The sequence below is a fragment of the Bidens hawaiensis genome, unplaced genomic scaffold (assembly GCF_021521415.1).
Source record: "Bidens hawaiensis isolate Kalapana, Puna unplaced genomic scaffold, B.hawaiensis_p1.1 tig00042882_1, whole genome shotgun sequence".
NCBI lineage: Eukaryota > Viridiplantae > Streptophyta > Magnoliopsida > Asterales > Asteraceae > Bidens > Bidens hawaiensis.
Window position 1 is genome coordinate 123,251 of NW_027497595.1, and position 14,775 is coordinate 138,025.

At 34.6% G+C, this 14,775-nt stretch overlaps 1 pseudogene across 1 annotated transcript; it reads left to right on the plus strand.

Moving 5' to 3' along the window:
• Nucleotides 1–10,715: 10,715 nt before the first annotated feature.
• Nucleotides 10,716–14,481, plus strand: LOC143593892 (E3 ubiquitin-protein ligase MBR2-like; annotated as a pseudogene). The gene is made up of 2 exons (XR_013146218.1): nt 10,716–10,941; nt 12,882–14,481. The product of XR_013146218.1 is annotated as an E3 ubiquitin-protein ligase MBR2-like (transcript).
• Nucleotides 14,482–14,775: the final 294 nt, after the last annotated feature.

The following is a 14,775-nucleotide window of genomic DNA, read 5'->3' on the forward strand; positions in this document are numbered from 1 at the left end:
GTTGCCCAGGTAGAGACTTCTCAGGTGGTCACCCATCTTAGTACTACTTCCACCTAAGCGCGCTTGACCGTGGAGTTTTCATGTACTCCACAACCAACTAAGCCCAAAACGCGTTGGCTATTGAAGAGGCAGAACATTTACTTATGAACCACTGATCTCTCTTGTCCATGATCGATATGGGATAGCCTAAGAGTGGGACGATATTGTGTTTGCCAAGTGTATTACAATTGCTATTTTACAGCCATGATTGTACTAAAGGGATTGTAGCCCAATGGTATCAAGGTGAGGTGGAGTCTCTCCCTCAAATAACGAGGGTTCAAGCCACATAATGAACAAAGATGGAGTAATAATTTGTCGTTAATAAATGTAATACGAAGGAAAAGAATATTATGTTGAAGGAGTAATAGACACTTGTTCTTTGTCATCATGAAATTTAATCTTTCATTACTTAAAAAGACAAAGTCTTATCCAACATATCGATATTACTAGACAAAAACCATTTATTCAATTTGAAAAAACCCATATCAGACATGCTAAAAATACTCAAAATTGGCTTCATGTCATATCCATCTTAAAGATTATAATTCTGATAGCCTCGTTTACGTCCCTTGAAATTAAAGAGGCCGTGTAGTCATGTGGGAACAATAAAATACCAGAGCGGACGATTTCTCATAAAAATTTTAAAGCAATTTCGAAATAGAAGCTATAACATTTACGTACCTAGGGCTTTCGGTAGATGCAAACATGAACCATACAAAGAATCGGCAATCACTCATACATATTAATGACTAAATTGCTTTATTTCAGCGGAAAGTAATATTTATTAAGGCGGTATTAGCTCCATTGTAGGTGATAAAGACACTAGCTAGAGGGTTTAAAGGCAAAATGTTTTTTTAGGAAATCACAGGGGTGAACAATAAGATATGTTGGATTTCGGGGTATAGAATGCTAGAGTCTGTTTGTTATGAGGTAATATATTAGACGAGGAAATCGAATTGATGAAGAAACACAAGGGGGGGGGGGATGATTTTGAGGTGTTTATTAAGAATGCATTTTTTTGTTAAATACCTTACAATGTTCTATTTCATTTCGTATATAATTTCTTATTACTTTATTCCAAACATTACCTTAGTTCTAAAGGTAAGAGTGACTTAGGAAGGATGTACAAAACTGACTCTACAACTCCTTCGGTTACTCATGCCATTATATGATGTGGCCTATCTAGTAGTAGTACAAAACTGATTCATCTGTCTAGCCCTTCTAGTATTCATGATGTGGGCTCTGTCTTCTGGGCTATGAGTTTTATTTAGCCCAATAGTGCATTGCTCCTCTATTTTTAATCTCACGTGGAAGGTGAAAAGGGAAAGTTAACGTACAAATTAAATTAACGTGATAAATGTGATAATCATGTAGAGTAATTATATATACAAGTTACAGAAAAATAAAAACAAATTAATTATTTTAAACCAATATATTCTCATGTGTCGAATGTTTTTCTCACAACATTAAAGCCTTTAAACCACTAAACTCTTAAGCCATATTGCCTACACCATCGTAACACTGACCCCTAGGCCCTAACTCTTATCAAACTCAATTCATATCAAGCAAATAATTCATAAATGACAAGCTTAAAAGAATGTATAACGTGGGTGTTTTATGAACAAGACCAAAAAATCGCTCTTTAATAACTCCACACTTATCAACATATCTCAAAACTGCATCCATTTGCTCCTTTATAAATATGTGCCTCGACTCGTCAACTAATTTGTGCAAATCAATTACAAATGTCGTTACAAATTGTGTGAGAAGTCATTTGGTTATCCTCCAGAGCATTTCATAATATAATTTTACCAATGAATTCATTCGAATCAAATATTGTAGATTGTTATATAACAAGATGAAACCGCCAATAGTCAATAAGCACGCATTAAGCAATAAGGTTTAAATAATGAGACAACAACAAAGTATGTTATTTATATTGCTATTTTATGGATTTCAAGTTGTTAACATTCTTTATAAAAAGTCAAGTCTTTTTTTTTTACAAATTGCTCTTAAACAAACAATATTTTAATAGATTATTTATATCAACTTGTTTAAATGTAATAAATTATGATTAACTAATTTAGAAGATCCACTATTAATTTTCCGTAAATTAATTGAAAAGAATGATGTGATGATATGATATTATGATACAAGTGTATATATTTGTTTTTTTGATGACACCTATTCTATGAATCCATTTTTAAGTGGTCAATGGTCTTTCAACATTCGAGTTTAGAGATCGCAACATCTTCGCGTCGAAAATGAGAATAGTTTTGCACAGGTGTAGACCACACATCATCTAAGTTGTAACAAGACATTTCTCGAATAAGACAGTTCATTTAAGACCTTGTAGATTGCGACTTCACTTTCGCTAAAGTTTTATGAAAGTCACTCCATGTCTCCGTCTCACTACGGAATTTTGTGAAGATCGGTTTAAGTGGCTTCCTCTTCTACGACTAGCCTAAAATTACATGTAATTAACAAAATCATCAAGAAATAATCGGCTAAAGATAACAAAACAAATCATCAATGATCTTCTAAGTAGTCATATAACATATTTGAGAAAAAGTACCAAAGTAAAAGACAAAAAATCTAGCTTATTTGATATCACTAATTCTATCAAAATATGTTGTGTATGAAGTATGAAAACAAATATTTATTTACATAACAAAGAATTCTATACAATTCTCTTCATCTCAATATAAATTACAAGATCAAATAATGCATAAATTTTCTTACTAATTAGTTTCATCTCTTGAAAAGCCAACATAATCTGCGCCAAACCGTCACCAAGCCTCCCACCGCGTCCAACAACCCTAAAAACCATATCACTCGCGTGTAGTGTCGATAATTGTCCATGATGCCCACCACTCTCCATTTGTTTCATAACCCCACTCCCGAGTTCCACAACCCGCAGCCCTTACTCGAAATCACTACTTGGGCTGGGTGAGGCGTTGTGCCTGCTCAACCAGAGCCGTCCCTGATAATTGTTAAAAATTTTGGGCCAAAGACAATAAATAATTTCGGCCTTAAGTAAAAAGTTTTTTTTATTAAGTTAAACAATTAAGTTTTTAAATAAGAAAACTGGGTAATGATTTGGGTTATGTAATTTATTTTTTATGAAAATGGGTTTAAATGAATTGAGTAGTTGTGTTTAAACATTACGTATTTTTTTGAAGTTAAAAAAATTCGGGCCTACCTCAGCTATCAAGCCTGGGACCGTTGCCCTTCTTTCCCCCTCAGAGCCACCCCTGCTCTCAACCCAATGAGCTCGGGTCTTCGTCGTCATCCGAGTAAAACACCTCATCCACCCGAAGTGTCCGGTTACGAAACCATTGATAACAAATCAACAATGTTACAAACACCATCAAAATAACAGGAAAAGCCAAGTATCTGTTACCCCTCACCAACCCAAAAACATCTACAACAAGATCAAAGAATGCATAAATATTCTTACGAGTCACAACCTTCAAAACTTCTACCATTAGTTCCATTGCATCTTTAAAAACCAACATGATCTCCTCCACCAAGGCCACCGTCGTCGCGACAACGTCCAATGACCGAAAAACCATACCCTTCACAACATTGTAGCATAGATCAACATGTCTGCTTACCGCCTCTGACACCACTGGAGTACTCGCTCGAATGTAGTGTCGATAATCTTCCACAATGTCCGCTAATCTCTCTAATTCTTTCGTAAACTCCCCGACAACCATCTTGATCACATCAACCGATCCATAGCCTTTTTCGGCCACAATGGTGTAGTATTCATTTGTCTTTGAAAAAAACAGTGGATCAAAAATCTTCCAAAAGTTTTCGATAAATTTTTTCACTTTCTCCAAATGTTCTATCAACTCTTTGATAGCCTTAACCGCGTTCTCGACACTAGAAATGATATCCACAACGAGTTTGTAAAGTCGCTCTATCTCTTTCATGATCTCCGGAATATTAAAATTCTTCAAAACTTTGTCAATATAATCTTTCACTATCTCCCATTGTTCCACCAACTCATCAAAAACCCATGCAATAATCTCCTTCAATTCTCTCGCGAAGGAAATCAATAAATCAAAGGCCTCCAAAATATTAATCCAAACATAGGCCATTAGCTCCACGAACTCCGCCCATGTCTCTGCCACAAACCGATGTGTTGCCGCCACTAAAGTGTAAAATAACAAACTTATGGCCTTTGAAATACAATCCAAGGCGAAAACATAAAAAGTTTTGATGCAACACTTTACGACACAACATATTAGTTGTATCAAAGCCAGCAGTGCTGCTCCGGGGGCTTTTAACGCTTTGATTATTATTGTAGACAAGCAGGTGATGATGGGGCATACCAAGCATAAAAGGAGGCTTGGTAGCTTGGTTATGATCCAGCAGATGAACTTGCATAGTGTCGCAACCGCCATTGATGAATGGTTGAAGATGTACAAATGGCATTGGCATGCATATTGGATAATACCTATATGGTTATATTATATGACAATGACCATAAATATATACACCAGTTGCATAGATTCGAATGTCAATTTATAGTTTTATACCAATTCATGATCGTGCTATGCATACATGTATTAACGTATATAAATAATTAAACAGGTAATTGACTTCACTTGAAAATGAATTGAAATAATATTATTAGTTTGAAGTATTATCTGTTGTGACCAAGCCCCTCCTCTACAATAAGTTGTTTTTTTTTTCTTTTTCTTTCTGATTTTGGCTCAACAAAGTCGAAACCGGTTCTAATTTCAACGAACAGAATCCGAACTTGGTAAAACCCAACCGAACCTTAGTTTGGAAGCGGTTCAGGTTTTGTCAAACCGGTCTCTAATCGATTCATGTTCTGGGTTAGCTGATGTGGCACGTTATGTTTGGGCCTATGCGCAAAAAAAAACGCGAGCCTAAATAAAAGCGCACTTAATAAAAAGCATGCATCTTCAAATAACTAAAACTAAAAAAACATGAGAATCAATCACTGTTACAAGTTCAATGTTTGAGTCCAGAGGTGCTTAACACTGTCAGTTTATTAGCAATTTTAGCTGTTTATGCATATTAGCAGTTCTAGCTCTTTGTTCCAGTTTATTATAGGCATCATTATCATTTGCCTCAACAACTTACAACTCAATATATCACATGTGTTAGGCATTAGGGCATTAGGCTATGTGTAGTAGAGGGACTACAAAATGGAGAGATTTGTGCCATGTGACGCCCATTCAGTAATGAGTGAGTTTTGTTTTAAGGGTGTAATCAGGGACGAAGCTTCATTAGGGCCGGGGTGGCCCCGGCCCCCGGGTTTTTTACGCGGTAGTGTAAATTGACCATTTTTTCGTCCGAAAATTTGTATACATAGTATAAATTTACCCGCTTTATACCGAAAATTTGAGGCCGCCGCCCCTAGTTTATGATTTTTATAATACATTTTGACCCCCCCTGACGAACTCACCCAAGCTTCGCCACTGGGTGTAATGGTGTTGTAACCCAATATATATATATATATATATATATATATATATACTACACACACATTATTATAATAGTAATAATAAATCAATTAACAAACACACCCGGCGACAAATAGTCAACCCCCCCCCCCCCTATCGCCCCTATTGTCGCCGGGGGAAGGTGTTCCCTTGAATCATCGCCCCTCCATTAATGTCGCCCACTACGAGCAGCCTTACAGACAATAACACTCTAGCTGCTAAGTAAGTAATAAGAACTTCATGGATCTAGTTGTATATTATTATCTAAATGAACAAAATATGATATTATCATAAAAATATGTTACTTCAATCACTCAACCTTCAAACAAATAACTCAATCAAGTTGGCTCATGCTTGCAATTTGGCATAAGAATTATGCATGTGAATAATTTCACATAACATTATAACATCAACAAGTAAAGCAAAACCAAGAGTAGGCTAGGCTAGGGGCAGTGACAGACCCAAAAATTATTTTCTTAGGGTTCTAACATCGGAACTTAACACTAATCTTAAGGGGTGATCAGGATTTTCACATACAAATAACACTAAAAAAAATTAAGTGGCTTGCCCCCCCCACCCACCACCCCAAAACCTAACACATAGGTCCGCCCTTGGCTAGGGGTAAAAAACGAAATCAAAATCCCGCAAAAAGAAGGCATCCCGCCTACAAATCGGACAGTTATTGCGGCTGAAGTTGATCATCCAGTCCTTGATGCATTTCTCATGATAACTATGACGACAGTCTAGCGTTCCAATGATATCCTCTGTACAATATTCTTCATGACAAATTACACATATCTCTTTATCTTCATCTTCATCTTCATCTTCATCACCTGTACCCGAATCATATTCACTGGTCTCCACCGCAACTTCTACAGCCTCGGACCTATGAATACACTCACACCACATCACAAACCTCGCCATCCTCAACGCCATTCGGTGAAACCCTTTGGTTGCAACAAAATCTTTCACCCGACCGCTTTTACAATAATGCAAGAAAGTGGTTGAGACCACATTACCCTCATCGTCCGCAGTGAATATCATGCGTTTATTAGTAATCATGGATCGATATTGTGTTATCCGGTTTGATGTCAACGAGTACATCCGGAAAATCCCCATCTCTCACATTTTATATATCCTTCCGCGGAGATAAATACAGTAGTAACAAGAAGACATATATATATCCTTCCTTAAGATCAAACAAAGATATATCGAGGAGTTGTATGTATGTATGTATGTATATTCCAAATCGTACATATATGGTATTTATAAGTAAGTAATCTAAAGGTCGGTTTGGCTGCATGCATGTTAACGTAGTCGCCAAGCTAACTATTGCTATTGTTGATTTCCTTTTTTTTTTTTGCCCTAGTTAACTTTTATTATTATTATTATTATTATTATTATTATAACTTTTATTAATTATTATTATTTTATTATCTATATCTATACCATATATAAAGAGAATTCAATGAACAAAACTAAGAACAAGTTTTTAAAAGTTTTACAGTCCACAAAACATATGATACTACCTTAAAGTAGGGCAAAATAGTCATTTTAACTCTAAGTATCACGGTTCTTTTAGTTTTATTTAAAATAGTTGCAGTTTTTACTCTTTAACTTTGTTTAGCTTTTGTTAATTTAAATAGTAGTTACACATTTTCCTCTTATTCAAAATAAACTATCATGTGACTTTTAAACACCCATAATTTTTTCATACGTTAATATTAAAAAAAACAATTACACCATAAAAACGAACATTTTATTTTCTTTAACTTGATTATGATATTGTTATAGTTTATTAGTTTCAAAACTAACATATTACATTATTACTAGTTTGTACCAGCAATGAGACGTGAGGGTTCGGCTGATGGTTAATTTGGTTCAGATCGGGATAGGTTCAGGTCAAAACAGGCTTCGGGTTAAAACTTTGTCGGAACGGGTTTATTTGAAATGACTCTACATATCATCTTTGCTTCTTGAGTTTTGTCACCGGTAACGCACGTTCAGGCATCTGTTACGCGGATGATGTAGTATATACATACCAGGTTGCTCGCATTTTGGCATTGTGTGACGCGCTTACCGACACCGGTTACATGTTTGATGCCATGTTAAACGCATACCATCGTCGAGTTACGCACGTACCGAGGTTACGAGCGTACTAACATTGGTCGTGTACACCTCTGCATCGCGCGGGCACCTAGTTAGTATATTATTAAGGAGGAGTGATGGACGGAATGATAATTTCACAACTAGAGGACGAGAAAAGAACCGACATTTCACAATTGGACAGAAAAAAATAACTTTGCCATTTCATCATTACTTGCTCTTGATCTAACTCTTGATTGATGTGATTTACTTGATAAAAAATGCATTAACAACTTATTAGGGTATGTGTAGTGGACGGTAAAATTGGGCAACAATTTGGGTTTTGGGGCGATAAGGGGGCGACAATGGGTGGTGAGGCGAGGAGAAGTTGTCGCCGGTGTGGGTTTGGTTTTTATTATTATTATATTGTATGTGTGATATATATATATATATATATATATATATATATATATATATATATATATATGCATGTATATAAATATAGGGCTACAATATCATTACACCTCTAAAACAAAAACTTACTTTTGCTAACTGTGCGTCATATGAAACAAAACGTCCCATTTTGTAACCCCTCCACTACACATAGCCTTAGTTATTTGCTGTATAAAAATCCCTCTAGAAGTGTGGATCACAAACTTGACATCTAGTACGTCACTAGCAAACACCTTCCATTTCGCACGACAAAAACAACTCAACGTATAATTACATACAAAATTATTTTATAATGAAGTTCAAGTTAGTTCACCTAAAACAATAATATAAACTCCATTTTTAGATCTTCGTCATTACTATGGGTCACATAACTCCTTTGTGACTCGTATGACCAATCTTATGTAGTGATCTTAATATTACAACATAATTAAGTTTACCAATGTAAATTTACACTAGTATGTGATTGCATGCCACATTGTACGTGATCCATATACTATTGTATGTATCACTCAAACATAACTTCACTTGCATTCCTTAAAGAGACTTAGCACGCCACACATATGCCCAAAAATCAAGCAAAACAAACAAATTCAACCACACTACAATAAGTTCTTACATATACTTTTCCACCGAAGGACGAATATGCCCACCTTTGCTTGCAGGATTCTCGATTGAGTTGTTGAATTCAAAGAAGCCAACATATCAATACCAGTTATACAAGTTTTAAACACATAAACTCTTACCACGACTTGTTGATCATTCCAACCATAACTAGCTTATAATACATCTATACGGGATATTAGGTTTCACATCTTAACTTGTTAACACTTATTAACGATTTTGAGTCCCCTTTCCCTAATTCTTCTCCGTTTGATGTCCAACATACAAAGACGTACACTTAAATGCCTCCAAATACACATTTATCATGTTTTACAGAGTTAACATAAATGATTTTTACCATTTACTGTTACGTTTCGACTTAAATAACATTAAATTCAGTATAACACTATTTAGAGCATGATTCAAGTTAAGATATGTTTCTTTTTTCCTTTTTTTTTACTATCAATTCCATCTATATAATTGGTTGATTAAAACGCGCCTTATCAAATAACACAATCTTAACAAATAATGCTAGCTTCCTCAAACCTACATACTCATCATATTGAGTTTAATCAATCAATTAACCAATTCTAATCAATATGACATATATATCACCCACATTCAAAGTAACGTGTTTAACAACATAGTACATATACATATATTCAATTAAATGCATAAAGTCACTAGACTAGCCTAAAACCAAACCATTCATACACAACTTTAACATCAATTTATTTATCTTGATTACAAAACTAACACAAACTTTGAGCTTGAAATTAAAAAATCAATTACCAAATGTTCTTATTCAAGAAAGGTTGGCTATTATCTCCCTCAACCCTAATTTAAAGCTTAAATTTGTGTGTTGGGACATTCTCCTCATGATCGGTGTATTACTCGATGATTTCTCTCAACACACACTCGCCAAGTTATCGAATATATGATCCAAGCCGTGAGTAGATGCACGGGAACATTTGTCTTATGGAAAATGACTTTCACATTATTAGGGAGAACCCTTTGTCTGAAAAAGGGTTAGGGTGTATGCGGGTACCCTTATATAAGTACCATTTAAGGCGTGGTAACACTGCCGCCACCCCTTGCAAGTTGCCACTAAATGGAGAGTGAACGAGTTGTAATAACGTTGAAAGGAGTGTGTGTGTAAAAACGACGCAGGTGAAAGCGGGTTCACGCAAGTAAGGTCGTTGGTATTTGTGGGTTCAGTCGGTATGAGTGGGTTACAATGAATTGTCGATATGTGATTTGTCTTCTAGCAGGTAGCATCCCATCCACCTTTAAAAGTAGAGGTGGGCAAATAAATTGGCTAGCCGAACCGACCTGAAAATCAAATCGATACCGAACCGGTTTGAAACCGATTATGTAGAAACCGGTTTGTAGCCGACTGAAACCGTAGGTTCCGAACCGATTTTTAATTTCTCCACCAAAATTGGTTCGTAATTTTCTCATTCAAAGCCGGTTAACCGAATTGAAATAAGCCAAAATCCGAACCGATACGATTATAAACTGGTTTTAACTTTTGCTAATTAAACCGAACTAATTTCAACCCAAATCGTTGTGGGCACCTCTACTTAGAAGAGAGAATAATAATAATAATATGTTGAATAAGGGGGAATGTTAACGTACAAATGAAATTAATGTGCTAAACGTGAGAATTAAATAAAGTAATTTTATATACTTGATTCACATGTTTAGCATTTTAATTTTATTTATATACGATTCAAACCCGTTAAATAAGGGCATGTTTGGGATTGCTTCTTAAAAGTGTTTATGGCTTTTTGGAGAGACAAAATATCCAAAATGCCCCTCCAAAAGCTCCAAAAATGTCACTCCAAAAGCAGCTTTTGGAGTGACATTTTTGGAGCTTTTGGAGGGGCATTTTGAATATTTTAGCCATAAACACTTTTAAGAAGCAATCCCAAACACCCCTAAGAAACATTAATTAGGTATAAAATAGTCTTCTATTTGAAGAAAAAAATAAGATGAAGAAGTGATCCATCCAAGGGGTGAAAGTCAACCTTGTAATATATTCCACGTATTAATCTCACCCTCACCGTAAGTAAACCCACCGAAACACGAATCTTTCTTCTTCATTTTCATTTTCCCAATGAAACTCAATTAACTCTCTTATTATTATTATTATTATTATACCATTGTATCTTCCAATCTCAAAACATACAAACAATAATAATAATAATAAGCTCAGATTCGCTCATCAATCGTTACCGTAATCATCTCACCGACTAATTATTCCGGATTATCTCAATCGGTATACTTTTTTTTTTTTTTTGCTTCTGTTTCGTAATTGATTCGTTAATAGTTATTAATATTTGTTGTAATTTGAAGTATTAGGTTTTATTATCTCAATGTTTAGGATCTATTACTTTTTCATTTCTAGGTTATTATTATTATTATTATTATTTATTTCTGCAATTTGATGAATAATTAAACTATTAGAAAAATTAGGGCAAAGTTTAGCACTTTTTTAGTTTCTGAAATGATATTTGTATGAGAGAGCATTGTAAACTCATTATTGTTATTATAATAATAATAATAATTATTATTATTTTAACCAGTTTGTGTGACAAATTAATTGCTTGCTCATGTGTAATTCATCCAGTTTAAAATTTTGCATACCTTTGATTACGCCTGTAAACGAACTTAATTAAAACGAACACAAACAGTTAATTGAACAAATGTCTGTGTTAATGCTCGTGTTTGCTCGTTAAAAATCTAAACGTACGGTTCAACAACATAAATGAACATATAATAATAATAATAATCTTTATCGTCATCATCTCCCCGACTAATCGCTCCCAATTGGTATGGTTTTTGCTTCTGTTTTGTAGTTGATTCATTAATGTTTATTAATTATTGTTGTAATTTGAAGTAGATTTTATCATCTGAATCAAAATGTTAAGGATCTATCAAATTCTCATTTCTAGTTTTTCTAAAGAATTTTTTTTTTACGTTTCAATGATATTCACTTGTTAATTGAAAATTTGATCTGGAGTTGCTGCAATTTGATGATGAAGAATTAAACTATTGAAGTTTTTGATAATAATGATAGAAGTTAAATTAAACATTCTATTTGACAAATTAGATCAAAATTTGGTTTTTTTTTTCCTGAAATGATAAATTTCGTCAAAGTTTAGTACTTTTGTATGAAATGATAATTATATGAGCTTTGAGAGCTTAGTGGTTAGTTGTTCACGTGTAATTGATCCAATTTGCATATCTTTGATGCCTCAAAATGCATATTTAGAACTGCAAGTGTAGTCATTATTATTATTATTATTATTATTATTTTTTGATAATGTAATATTGTTTAGCTATTATCTCTTTATTAAAACTTTGATTTTGTTACTTATGGACTGAACTAAATAAAACCAAATTTACCATCTAGTTTTCTGTTATTTTTTTTTTATTTATTAAAGATGGAAATCTGATAGAAGAATGTTGTGGAGCTAGATTTTATTTATGTTTAATTTGTAAAAGTTGAAGCTGTTTACGTTTAATTGATCTAATTTGCATACCTTTGATGCCTTTAAATGCATGATTTTGGTACTGCCGGCGTAGTCATAGTTTTTTAAGTATTGGCAATGTAATATTGTTTAGCTATTATTTCTTCGTTAAAACTTTGATTTTCTTTACTTATTGTACTGAACTAAAAAGAATTTTAGCCACCTGGTCTTCTATTATTATTAGTTTTTCAATTAGACATGGAAAACTAATATGAGCATGCGGTGTAAATAGGTTTAATTTATGTTTAAGTAGGTTAGAATTTCTAAAAATAATTATTTTAAATAACATATCACATATTTCTTGAAGACGTTTTATAAAAAGTTAAAATCATGGTGTAATCATATTTTTAACCAAACAAAAGAAAAATCATTATTATTTAATAGGAAAGAGAATCGGGAAATCAAAATCTAGACTTCTTTAGAAATCGACGCGTGAAAACCAACTTCTAGGTGGTTTACAAAGCTGACATGTGTCCCACATTATTTATATTTATTAGATTTAGAAGATGTGTTAAATTGATTCTGTTTGCAGATTAGTTCAAGTTTCTAAAGTAAGAGCCTTTTCTGTAATAACAGTCAAGTTGCGATAGCTTGTGTGTTATTTACTTATTTGATGTTCTTTTTGTTAAAATGTTGCTAATTGTGCTGATATATTAACTCTGCATTGATGATGTATAAATCTCAGGAACACAATCTTATATATTCTTTGGTGCCGTCTATGCATCAAGTAAGCGTGAAGATTTGTGGGGGTGATAGCTTGTGAATTACCAAGTACTCTTTTGTAATTACCAACTTGGTCAATTTCATATCTTGACCGGATGCAAGGTCAAAGGAGCATCTTTGATCCTTTCCCGGAGACCGTTGACCTAAACCAGGGGTCAAACTCCAATAATAATAGTATGGATGAAACTGATGATTGGAATAATATGATCTCTCCAATGGAAAGACGGTTGTTAAATAACGATCTTTCTAACGAGTTAAATTTCAGTTGTGTGAATACAAACCGTCATAATGATTTTCGAAGTTTTAGAAGCTGGGATGCCGGTGAATCTAGCTCTAGCTCTAGAGCAAGTTTACATGATCGTGCTTCTATTGATGGTCAAAACTGGTCAAACTCGGCCACTCATGCGTCAAGATTAGAACATCATCAACAACAACAACATCATGAATCATCATCAAGTCATCAGGGTAATATTCAAAGTTCGGTTTCCAATCATATTCCTATGAATGTAAATTTAAATATGGGATACGAGAGTACTAGTGATGATGACGGTAATCGGACCATCGGATTATGGTCCGGGCTCATCTTTAGGTAATTGGGGTTTATCTTGTAAAAGAAAAAACCCTAGAAGGTACTTCTACTTCGTCCCTCATGGGCGGTTCGTGTTCGGGTTTCTCTTCACCTTCTAGAAGCTTAAACATATCGTCAACCCAAGTCAACCCTGTGCACATGAACCGCCATGAAACACCAAACACAAGAACTGGAGTTCCAGAAAGGTCTCCAACACCGCCACCTTTTAGCATTCGGAACTCGTTTCTAAATCTTAATAATAACGATAATGCATCGTTAACCCGGTAACCCTAGTAGGCGTTCAAATATTAATTCGTCTCACCAATCAGTGAACAGACAAATTTTGCTTAATGAGTTTTTGGACCATTCTCGAGGGCAAACCGGTAATTTGTCGAATCAGCAACCACCATTAGTGCACGCTCCAGATGTTTCAAGGAAATATACATTATTTTCCTTGGGGTAATATTAATAATAATAACAATAATATCGGTTCAAGAAGCGGTAGTTCATCGAGCTCGTTAAGAAACAATGTGCAATATCATAATTTTGTTCCGCCATCCGAAGGTAGGAATTTTGGTTCAAGATTCCACTAATTGGAGCTTAGCTACCGAAAGTGGCAGTGGCGGTGGTGGTGCATCGTCATCTAGTTCCAGAAATGGCGGTGGTAATGGTGGATCTCGGTCATTTAATGGTTTATGGGTACCTCAGCTTAATAAACCATACACCGCCAAGTCAGCAAAGACCCATCTGAGCTACCTCCTTGGACTCTGTTTCCATCTGCTGAGGTGGAGTCGGGTGCGCAAAGAGGTCCATACTTCTTTGTTTCCTGCTGGTTCGTCTTCATCGGATGATAATCGTATTTCGTCTGGAGTTTCTGGTCGGAGACATCATTATCAACCTTTTTTCAAGGGCTGCGTTGTTGATGGAGGTACCTGGTGATGATTGGCGGGCTTTAGCTGCTGATATTGAAGGAAGACAAAGGCTGGTATCTGAGGTTTGTGTTTCTTATTGTTATTCGTTTTGCAAAAGTAGATAATATCATGATTATATGGAAATGTATGTGGAAGTCAGTTAACTATTCAAATCAAAGCTAAAAACATATCGAGATATTAAGATGACAAGCATATAACTTTTTTTACCTTGAATTGTTGCTTAGTGATTGTTCAAACAATTTAATGATTGTCTCTTCAAAAAAACTTAAGGGTAATTTCATCGTTAGCCATTTTTGTTGCCATATTTTGTATTAGCCGAACTTGATAGATTACTAGGATGGTTTAGAAAGTAGTTT